Source organism: Nicotiana tomentosiformis, chromosome 9 (assembly GCF_000390325.3).
Source record: "Nicotiana tomentosiformis chromosome 9, ASM39032v3, whole genome shotgun sequence".
NCBI lineage: Eukaryota > Viridiplantae > Streptophyta > Magnoliopsida > Solanales > Solanaceae > Nicotiana > Nicotiana tomentosiformis.
This window is the reverse complement of record NC_090820.1, coordinates 87199959-87212686: the sequence shown is the minus strand read 5'-3', so window position 1 is coordinate 87212686 and position 12728 is coordinate 87199959.

Here is a 12728-nt window from a genome sequence, read left to right as displayed (position 1 = left end):
TAAGAAAAATTGGTTAACCTTTCTTTCCTGCTGAATTCAAGTCTTCTGCAGGGCTCTATTACTGTCCTCGGGGAGGATGTTCTGGCTGATCTGGCTAATGCGGCGAGGTTGCTGCAGGAGGCTTTTACCGAACATGTGTCACCGAACCTGCTTTCAGTGCAAGTACTTCTTCTCAGAGTCCCTGGCCGAAGAAAAGCAACAAAAAGGCGACGTTTTTCCCCGGCCGAGGGTAAAAATAAAAAGGCAAAGAACTCCGCGCCTGAGCCATCCACAGACATTATGGTGATGAGCGTCGTGCCCGAGCCAGCCATAGTGGTGATCGATAATGATAGATGAGCCAGTGATGATGGGGCTTCTCTACTTAGAATATGACGACCTTCATCAGCTCAACATAATGCTCAATATGTTGAGCTAGTTATGCCAATCGAAGATGATAGCCCGACGTTCTGGAGGGAATATGACATGGTGGAAGATGATAACTCTTGCTTCCGAGTCCCAGTCGCCATGAGTGGTACCGTGAGGCTGGATATCGGGTCTCTTCCGTCTTCGGTTGCTAAGCAACCAACAACTAGCACTGCATTTGTCGTAGCTGCTTCTTAACCTATAACACCATCAGCTTCATCTCCTTCTTCTCCAACCTTGTCTTTGCCACCAACAACTGCTACAGCATTTCTACCGGTCGCAGTCGTCCGAGAGGAAGATGTCTCTCTTCCCCAGTCCCCAGTTCATGGTAATTTGGGTCATAATTATTCTTCCCCTATCGAAGATCCACATAGGAAGAGGAGTGTCTCCCTCTCGGTTTCTACTGGATGCTATCAGCTATCCCGAACAGTGGAAGTTGCTAATTATCTAAAGCCTCTGGCTTTGGAAAAAGATAGGAATAAAATACAATCTCTCTCGGGAGAGTTTTTGTTGAACAATGCCATGCACAACTCAGCGGCGGTATAATATTTGTTTCCTTTGTTGTTTCTTCTATCATTGTTATGGCAAGTTTTTTAGTTTGTACTTCTGTTTTGCAGGCTAACTTCCTTGTTTCCGAGGGCCTTCAGAGGTTGATTCTTTATAAGGAGGAACTTACCTCCGAGTGGGATCAATTGTTGGCCGAGAGAGATCAAATTGCTGCTCGTCTCCCAAAACTGGAAACACGAGTTGTTGAGGCCGTTGGGTTGGAGGCTCGGTTGCAGCAAAGGGAGCAAGAGGTAGTGACCCTTATCCAAGGGGCCGCCCTATTAAGGGTACAATTTGATGAAGCTAGGGCTAACTGGGTTGAGGTCCACAATTCCATTCCTGTTGCATCCGATCGCGAGGCTGCCTCTACTGAAAGACTGAATTATTTTGAGGCAGCCTTGAACTCCAAAGCTAAAGAAGTTGCTGCCGCTGAGGAGAAGTATGCTCGGTTAGAAGAGAAATATAAGAGAGTCATAGAGCACAATAAATTTTTCAACTCCATTGCCCGTGACCTCGATGTCAACCTCCGGGCCACTAGATCTGAGCGGGATAACCTTTCGACTGAGGTTGACCATCTTAAAGAAGAACTTCAGCGCCGAACGGCTTACCTCATTATTGAAAAAACATATTCCATGTATAGCATGAGGATAAAAAACTTGGAAGTTGCCAAAGCGGGCGTCATTGACTTTGATGCCGAAATCGCTAAGGTGTGTGAGATGGAGTCAACTACCCCAAAGGTCTCCTGGTTCAGCTTGATGCTACCGACTCTTCGGGTTCTGGTTTCAAGTTCTTGGGAACTGAAGAAAAATCAAAAGGTGATGATGGTGAAGGCTAACATATTAAGCCAGCAGTGGATCTGCCTACTTCTCCCGGGGGTGCAGATGCTTCTCTTCCCCCGGATTCGAGGGGTGCCGTAGTTTAACTTTTTTCTTTCTTTTCTTTTCCATACCTTTTTATTTGTGCTTCTTGGCACTTTTGTTGTAAATAAAAGTATTTTTTCATTTAAGTATTGCGAAAGTTTTTTTTTTTTGCATACTTTCCGTTTAAGTATTGCGCAAGTTTTTCTCTTTGCGTCGAATTATGCAAGGCTTCAGGTGTATTTTTCCTTGAGAGCATTTGGATTCTTGGAATAAGCTCTTCCGGAATCAATCCTTTACTGTGAGGGTTTCAAAAGATATGTCCCTCTTATGTTTACGGTGCTCTTGAAGAACACGTCTTTTGTTCATTACGGCACTAGCATTTGAAGTACTTATTTAACTTTCAAATGATAAAATTAATTCATTGTTCAGACAAGAAAAAAGATAAAAATAAAAGGAATTTATTTTATTCATTCCATATTTAAAAGAATATAAGCATCCATTGTGCTAAAAAGAAATTGTCATTACTTGTGGCTAACTTGTACAATTTGTTTCTACGGGGATGGCCGCGTAGTCTCCGGTCCCGATGATAAAAATTTGTTCCCGAGTTTTGTAGTCTCAGTCGATGTGGGAGTTATTACCATATTCTCATATCATTCCCCCCAGTGTTCGAATACGAAGAATGCGAATTTGAACACTGGAAGTCATGCTCCTTCGAAGATTCCACTAGTGGATGGTTAGATAATCTTTAGTTCGATAGCAAACTTCACTTTCCCTTAGGAACTTTGTTATCTAGCCAAAGACTATCTAACAACCCCCTAGTGGCTTGCACTCGTGAACGGTCGGGTAACCCTTGGACCGATAGCAAACTTTACTTCTCGGTAGGAACTTTGCTACCGAGCAAAATATTATCTAACTGTTCCGTAGTGATCCGTTGTCTGCGTGCCTTGTCATTTTAAGGTCTTATTTCTGCAGGTAAAGCTTCCTTCGTAGTATGCTTTTCGTTGCTGCCTCATTAAAAACCTTGCCAGAAAACCCAATTGGGACAAAAACTGGACGAAGGGAAAATGAGTGCAGCACATACTTTCAGTATAGGCGAGGCTCATCGGTAATAGTATCTTTTGAGGTGTGCCATATTTCAACTGCTCGGAAACTTTACTCCGTTTTGATTTTCCAATTCATATGACCCTATCTCGGTGACAACTGAAACTCGGTAGGGGCCTTCCCACATCGGACCCAACTTTCATGCGTTGAGCTCCCGGGTATTCTGAGTTACTTTCCTTAAAACCAAGTCTCCTCACTTTGAAATAAGGGAGGTTGGCTCTTCGATTGTAATATCTTTCCATTCTCTATTTTTAGGCTGCCATCCTTATATGCGCCAAGTCCCTACGTTCGTCGAGCAGCTCCAATTTGACCAACATTGCTTCGTTGTTTGTTTCTTTGTCCACCCAGAAATATCTCAAGGTAGGTTCCCCTAGTTCCACCGGGATCAGGGCTTCCGCTCCATATGCAAGAGAGAAAGGAGTTTCCCCCATGCTTGATTTGGCCGATGCTCGATACTCCCATAGTACTCCTGGTAGCTCTTCGGTCCATTTACCTTGGCCGCTTTCAATCTCTTTTTGAGATTTTTAATAATCACCTTGTTTGTCAATTCTGCTTGACCGTTTGCACTCGGGTAATATGGCGATGATGTGATTCTTTTGATTTTCAAGCCTTCAAGGAATTTTGTGATCTTTGAGCCTATAAATTATGGCCCGTTGTCATAGGCTATCTCTTTTGGTATCCCAAATTATATTTTCCCACAAGAAATCTACCACATTGCGTTCGCCAATTTTTTGGTAAGGTCCTGCTTCAACCCACTTAGAAAAATAGTCAGTTAACATCAAAAGAAATCTTACCTTACCGGGGGCCGGTGGCAGCGGACAATCTATATCTATCCCTACTTCATGAATGACCATGATGACAAAACTGAATGTAATAACTTTGTCGGTTGATGTACCAATGGTGCGTGACGTTGACATTTATCACATTTCTGAACATAAGCCTTGGCGTCTTGTTCCATCTGGGGCCAGTAGTATCCTACCGTAATGAACTTTAGCACCAAGGAATCCGCGCCTGAGTTATTTCCACAGGTCCCTTCATAGAGTTCCCGCATGACATAGTTGGCTTCGGAAGCTCCCAAACATCGGGCCAATGGGTCGTGGAAGGTTCTTCTATACAATTTTCCTCCCTTGAAGCTGTATCGAGCTACTTTAGTGCGCAGTGCCTGAGATTCCTTGGGATCTTTGGTAAATTTTCCATGCTTGAGATAGTCAATGATCTTATTTTGCCAGTACCAGACCAAATTGGTCGCGTTTACTTTGTAATAGTTGTCTGCGTCCAATACCGAATGCATAAGCTGCACGACCATTCCGGAGTCTGATCCCTTCATTTCCGTGGACAATCCCACATTGGCCAGTGCATCTGCCTCCGTGTTTTCTTATCTTGGGATGTAGGTAATTGACCATTCTCTGAACCGTGCAAAGAAAGCCTGGACTTTCACTACATACTGTTGCATGCGTTCCACTTTGGCTTCGAAGATCCCGTATACCTGATTTACTTCCAATTGGGAGTTGCATTTGATTTCTATGACCTCGGAGTCCAGTCCCCGGGCCAGCTCGAGTCCTTAAATCAAAGCTTCATACTCTTCTTCACTATTAGTTAGAGGAACGGTTCTTATGGCCTACCTTAGGGTTTCCCCCGAGGGCGTGATTAGTATTACGCCGAGCCCAGACCCTCTTATAGTGGAAGCTCCATTCGTGAACAAATTCCAAACTCCTGATGTCGATTCTGACACTATCATCGCTTCTTTGGTAGACAAGGGTGAGAGTCTTGGACTGAAATTGGCTAAAACGTCGGCCAAAACTTATGATTTAATCGCAGTCCTAAGTTATTACTCTATATCAAATTCACTCATTTTGACAGCCCACTTGGCCAGCCTACCTGAAAGTTCAGATTTATGAAGAATATTCTGTCATGGAAAAAGTGGTCACCACGGCTATCGGATGGAATTGGAAATAAGGCCTAAGCTTTCGAGCGTCGAATGCGAGAGCTAATGCTAATTTTTCCAAATGTGGGTAATGAGTTTCTGCTCCTGTTAAAATTTTACTAACATAATAGATAGGAGATTGTGTACCTTCATCCTCATGGACTAAAACGACACTTATCACTACCTCCGAGACTGCTAAGTAGATCATCAATTGTTCGCATTCCTCCGATTTAGACAGTAATGGAGGGCTCGACAAATACCTTTTCAAATCCTTCAAAGCCTGCTGACATTCTGGAGTCCATTCAAAGTTGTTCTTCTTTTTTATGAGTGAATAGAAATGATGGCATTTTTCCAAAGACCGGGACGTCTTCGATGGCTTTAATTTTATCGGGGTTAACCTCGATCCCCATTTGCCACACTAGGAATCCCAAGAACTTACCGGAGTTGACTCTGAATGCATACTTCTCGGGGTTGAGCTTCATGTTGTACTTCCTTAGGATGTCAAAGGTTTCTTGCAGGTGTTTAAGATGATCACCTACAGTCAAAGACTTAACCAGCATATCATCTATGTAAACCTCCATGGTTTTCCCTATTTGTTTCTCAAGCATTTTGTTTACGAGCTGCTGATAAGTGGCTCTGGCATTCTTTAGCCCGAAAGGCATCATATTATAACAATATATGCCAAATTTGGTTATGGACAAAGTTTTTTCCGGATCCTCCAGGTTCATCTTGATTTGATTGTACTCGAAGTAAGCATCGTGGAAACACATTAACTTGTGCCTGGCCGTCACGTCGATCATTTGATCAATGTTTGGCAGTGGGAATGAGTCTTTGAGGCATGCCTTATTTAGATCCTTATAGTCTACACACATGCAGTCAGGATACTTTATCTCTCATATTGAACCGATACCAAGCAAACGAGTTACCTCTTCTTTGACGAATTTGTTTCTGCCCTCGACAATAAGACGATTTTTCTATCTTACCGAAGGGATGTTGGGATCCAAGATTAGTTTGTGCATGACCACTTCTGGCGAGATACCTATCATATCCGCATGCGATCACGCAAAATAGTCAACGATAAATTTAAGAAATTCAATAAATCCAGACCTTAGCTCGGAGTTTAGTCCTGTCCCCAAGTGGAACTTCTTCTCCAAGAACTTTTCGAATAACGCGACTTGCTCAAGTTCTTCCGCTGTGGATTTTGTTGCGTCTGTTTCTCCTGGATATATCTTGGTACCTGATAGGATTCCGATGACTCCTCTCCCTAGTTGTCTTCGCTCGGTTCGGGAGCAAGCGTCGGTTCCTATAATTGCTATGCTGCATGTTCCTTCCCTTTGCTGCTGGAAACTGAGTTTGCGTTTATCTCCCTTATTGTCGGTTAGTCACCTCTTATTTGTTTAATTCCCTCAGGAGTTGGGAATTTCAGCAGTTGATGATATGTTGTCGGCACAACCTTCATCTAGTGCAACCACGACCTCCCCAGGATAATATTATAGTCCATATCGCCATCCATACCTCGAAAAGGGTCATTGTCATCACCCCTTTGACATTCGTGGGCAGCAGGATCTCTTCTCGGGTTGTCACGCTTGCTAGGTTGAACCCGGCGAGGAGTGTTGTAGCTGGAATGATATTTCTGGTGAGCTTGGCTTGCTCCAGTTAATTTTAAAAACTAAGACATTTAAAGAGATTACCAATGCATCGTTGTGCGGCAGCATTAGTCTATATGAATCTTCCTCCGTGAAAGTAATGTCGTCTTCAGCGACTTCCCGGAGTCTCTTACTGTGGGTCACTGACACCTTCGTCTTTTTTGCCACCTAAAATGTCACACCATTAATCTCCTTCCCCCCAAAAATCATGCTGGTCGTCAAATAGTGGGGATCTTCTCATGCTTTCGAAGGTTTCACGTTCTCACGATTGTGGCCGAAGTTGTTTACATCCCAATCACTCAAGAATTCTCTGATATGGCCATTTTTCAGTAATGTCACCACCTCCTTGCGCAGATGCCGGCAGTCCCCTGTCCGGTGGTCGTTGATCCCATGGTATTCGTACCATAAATTAGGATCCCTTTGACTAGGATCGAATCTCATTGGTTTCATAAATTGTGCTTCCTTAATGTTCCTCACAGACTACACCAGCTCCAGTATGATGACGTTAAAGTTGTATTCGAGAAGCCTGGGTAGGAAGAATCTCGGGAGGCTGATAATTCATTGTCCTGCAGTGATCTGTTATTCCGGACACAATCAACTCTCCTATCGATAGCGAATTTATCTGCCGACCGTAAACCTCTGCCGCGTCCTTCAGCCCGTTCATAGGGCAAAAACTGACCCCTTGAAGACCGTCGATCTGTGTCAAAATCATCCTTTTATCTATCCTTATTCTCTTCCGGTCCCGGCCCTTGGTTGATGTCGAGAAACCGAGCTAATCATCCATAATTCTTATCTTTGACTCGTACCAAATGTGAACATCCGCTCATGTTGTTGCCTGGAACTCGAGCATGCTTTCTTTCAATTTTTGAGAAGCGTCAGAATTTCTTAGATTCAATCCTTTAGTGAATGCTTCAGCTGCCCATTCGTCTGGTATGACCGATAGCACCATACTTTCCTTCTGGAATCTGGTCATAAACTCCCGCAGCAATTCGGACTCTCCTTGTGCAATCCTAAATATGTCAGCCTTTTGGGCCTGTATTTTTCTGGCCCCAGCATGGGCCTTGATAAATAAATTTGCGAGCATCTCGAAGGAATCTATTGAGTGCTCGGGCAAGAGCGAATACTATATCAGGGCCCCCTTTGTAGGGGTCTCCCTGAACTTCTTCAATAAGACTGACTCAATCTCGTGCGGAGCTAAATCGTTTCCATTCACCGTCATTGTATAGGTGGTAATGTGCTACTGAGGATCCGAAGTCCCATCACACTTCAGCATGTATGGCATTTTGAACCATTTCGGGATCAACTCTGACGTCGCGCTTGGTTTGAACAACAATTGGGTGTACTTTTTCGAGTCTGGTCCTTTTAATACTGGTGGTGCTTCGGGCGTTTATTTCCCTCATAAACTGCATGAGTTCGGTTTTAAAGGGATCATTCTCATTTATATTACCGGATCTGCTATTGTTCCCCCGACTGTGTCAAAGCCGACTTCGCCCCTCGAGGTGTTGTTGCTGACCCTTTGTGTTGTTTGATTTGCAGGATCACCAGAAGGAACTTGACCTCGTCCATTCGCATTGTTGGAAGCACCCGACAATGCTTGCCTTAATTCCGTCATGACATGATCCTGTCGTGAGAGGTGGCCCATGATGGCCTTTTGTTACTCCCTCAGGATCCTTACTGTTTCAGCGACGTGTTCGTCTTCAGCATCATCAGGAGTTGCCTCTCGAACATGTCGTAGATATTGCCCGCCATGAATCGGTGTGGCCACATATCCCTCATTGCGGGTATCACTGATTGAATCTTTATGCTGAGGTTGATTTCCTTGGGCCTCAACGTTGTGTGCGATGTTGACATCGTTATCTGCCATTTTCTATGATTTTTGCTAAGAACAAAGAATCAAACGGGTTAGTAACAGATGCAAGGATCAATTCAATTACACAACTGTTTAGGCCCCACGGTGGGTGCCAAACTATTTACCCGTAAAATGGTACAGTTGAATTTGTACGTGATTTATAGGCATTTGAATTAATTTGATCCTAAAATAATAAATAAATTAAACAAGAATATAAGACTTAGCATTGAAATCGAGATAAGATAATAGAAATCTTGATTCCGGGAACAAAGCTTCTGGAGGCAGTAGTAACAATATTAATAAGCAAGAAGATGAAATATTATTGAGCTTTTGAACAAAGTATATTATCAGCTTGTTAGAAAGTTCGCGTCCTTTACAATGGTTGTTGAGCCTCTATTTATAACTGCACGTTGGGAACAATGTCCTAGGATCAAGCCCTTCTTAAATGGAAATTGTGAGGGTCATTGAAGAATATGTAACGGTAGGCAGTGAATGTCATATTCTCTGTAACAGACTATATACTTAATGCTATAAAATATTTTCTATTAAATGCTATCGTATGTCAGGCATTTATTTCGCCTTCATGAACACTATTCCTTTCGGGAACAAACGGGATTGTTGCCTTCGGACCTGCTTGCCTTCTGTCTTCGGCTCCACGTGTCGTTTTATCATGCGAGCATTTAATATGAATATATTTTACCTTATATAGATAGACCTTGCATAAATATTTTGAGTTGGAGTGATTTTTGAAGAGGTCTACACAGAAAACTATTCAATATGACTTTAACCATTGTAACTTGCTCGAGAGACCATATATGAAATACTCCAAGTAATCTTTTAGATTTTTGGATAATCTTTTGATAGCTTGAACTTTTATATTTACTTCTATCTACATTCATGCTAACTGTTAAGTTGGCTTTTCAAAAAGGTGGTAGAATATATTCGATATGGTAGTCAGTAAATTTCTCGATACATTCATTATTATTTATTTAATGTGATTCTTTCAATATTTAATTTACCTATGACTTTTGCATGCATTTTTCAGATTCTACATGGGGAGTTTTAAAGTTACGTTGATTCTTGAAAATTTAAAGAAATTGTTCAATATTTTATAATAGGAGACCAAACACTTCAACTAAATTGATATAAAATATCGGTTGAAGATATATATGTTGGTAACATAAATAATTTTTATACCAAACGAGATATAGGACGAGTCGAAAACAGATAATAAAAAACGGATAAATTATCTGACACAACTCATATTTAATACGGATAAAAAAGGGATTAACCGACGGATAATATGGGTAACCATATTATCCATGACTTCATGAATATGATCACTTTTGGTAAAATTCCTAGTCTCCCAAACTTGAGGAACCCCCAATTTGAGACTTTACAAATGTAAAAGTTAAACTCTTTAGTTATCCATTGGTTATCCATTTTCTAAATGGATAATATGGTTCTTATCCATATTTGACCCGTTTTTAAAAAGTTCATTATCCAACTCATTTTTTTTAGCGAATAATATGTGTGATTAATTATTTTTTTTTAACCATTTTATCACTACTGTACCAAACAGTCCAACTTAAACAATTATAGTAGGTTATTACTTTATTTTTTAGGTTATCATATCCGATTTGTTTTAAGATTTACCTGTTCAACTTAACCTGATTGTCTGAAAAATATACATCGATAGTGCGCAACACTTAAACTCAAATAATATGCATAAGTTATTTGCTAGGTTTTTGCCAATATTACCTAGTAATTAGGTTTTGCGTGTTTCTTTTGAACATTTATAATTTTGTTAGATCCTACGACTCCAGTTTTATTGGTTAATGTCCTGCTTTAAGCTTAGTAGTAATTAAGTTGAGTTCATGCATTATTGGTTGATGCATGTCCTACGTTTCTTTGAATTGATTTAGTTCAGAACTACGGGTAGACGCACGCTACTGTCAATAAAGATAAACCTTCAAACCTTTTTAAGAAAAAAGAAGAAGAGAAAAAGCAGAACATGAGGTGACTTTGGAAAAGAAAAAAGATTAATTGAGAGAGCCAGAGGGAGGAGATGACTATTTAACGACTTTGGCTTGGTTTGAATTGGAATTTGGTTGTTCAACAACTTTAGAATATTCAATGCAGAGTGAAAAGAAAACAAAAGATTGGTGGGACAAAGCTGCAAAGGGAAGGGACATATATATGTTTTTATACAAATTATGATTCATTAGCATAAAGTTGGCGTGTATGTGACTTGCAAATGGAATATGTGGGGACTAACCCATATATATATATATATATGAACTTTATTTTATATTATCCAATACATGCATGCGAGTTACATAATGAAAAATGGGATCCATCCCTTCCTCCATTTACACTACACTACTAGAAAACTGTCAAACAATATCCATGAAAATCGACCTACATCAGTCGGAATAGAAGGAATACCGAACGATTTCTGGCCGATTTTAATTTGTCAAAAAAAGAGTGGACACTAACGTCTAGCGGCCGAAGCCAATCGCAAATTCCGACAGAAATCGATTGGTAAATTTAACCAAACTTTGACCAACTTATCTCACACAAGATGTTAGAAAACTAAAAATACCGACCGAAATAGGTAGGTATTTTGGGAAATAATTTTTAATTATTTTTCACATCAACGACCGATATCGGTTGATAATTTATTTTTTTATTTTTTTAAAAATTGTACCTTTTCGACCGAAGTCGGTCGAAAATATTAAAATATATCAAATTGAAAATCACAAATTCCGATCTATTTCGGTCGGTAATTTCAAAACCTGGAAAATATTTATTGCTTATACCAACCGAAATCGGTCTGTAATGTTAAATTTTTGAAAATTTAATTTTAACATTTTCGACCAACTTCGGTCGGTATGCGGTCAATTTTCGGTAAAATTTGGGAGAATAAAGTTATTTTACAGCCGCACCACCTGTCAACAACCAATAAAAATCTATAATGGAAGCATTATATTGTTGTCATTCAACCAATAACAACAATAACAACAACAGTAACAATAATAACTATCAAAACTATATTAACAATATTTATAGAGTTTCAAAAATTCCAACAACTAAGCATTCCATAAGTTAAAACTTCAAATATAATACAAACATCATTCAACGAGTGTTTTGTACTACATCATCTCCATTTCCACTACTAGAAGCTTCATCGTCGGCATGGTTCGAAGGATCACGACAAGAAGGATTAGCATCTGGAGAAGACTGGCCGGAGAATCGAGAAAGCACCACTAGCAAGAAGATTGACCAACTGACCTTGAAGGACATTAAATTGTTGGTCCCTCTTTTCTAGCTAACCTTGAAGGCTATCAAATTTTTTATCTCTCTTTCCTTCTCTAGCCTTTGCCTCTTCAAGCTCTGCTGACAGCTTTGCGATCTTCTTTTCCATAGCCGAGAGAGTCAACCTATCAAGTGCCTCTCCCTGGGCGGAAGTCCCTATACCTTGCAATCCAGCCTTGTAGCACCGAAATGATCTCTCTGGAAGACCGTATGCTATCCCTTTTTTAGGACCACCGATAACATCCAACCAAATCTTCTGTGTTTCTTTGTCTGAAATGGAAGGTGGGTCGCCTTGCTCATTCGGTGGCAATCTCTATTTGTACTCCTCCACAGTAATCTTATAACGACCCTTTATTTAGAAGATAGAAAATTATTAACTATATAATATTATAAACATTAATTTTAAGTTATAGTAGTTATGAAACTTACATATATAGTCTTTGCCCGATCCTCGACCCCTACTTGGATCTGTCGGTGACTTCTTCTTCCGGATGTGAGTCTCCATGAAGACTCATCGTGAGTCAGCTTCCTCCCATATGTTTTTCCTACAAATATAATAAAATATGTTAACTAAATTAAAATAAATATAGTTCGATAAAAATAGATTTAAATGCTTTAAGAAATTACCAGTAATCTTCTCGCAGTCCCCATGCTCCTTGCACCCACACAGTGCGAGGACCCACCCTTCTCAGATGCTCGGGCCTTCTTTCATGTTCACTCCTCTTCTAAAATCCTCAGTGACCCACTGCCTCAGCAGATCCTCCCATAAATGCGGTAAAACCCATGAAGGCTTCTTGTTTTTCTTTCGAGCAGAACAAAAGAAATCAGATAGTCTCTTACGGTATTAGAATTCAAAATTTGCAAGAATGGCACTGTTATGCCGGTCCTCCCATGCACACTTAGTGTCACGACCCTGATTTCCCTTCGTAGGACATCGTGATGGCCCTAGTCTCTAAGACTAGGTAAGCCTAACAATTTACGGAATAACTTAATATAAAACTGAAACTCAAACCTCAACATCTGAAATAAAAAGAATTGTGGTTCCAAATAATTACAACTCCCAAAACCCGGTAGAAATAATT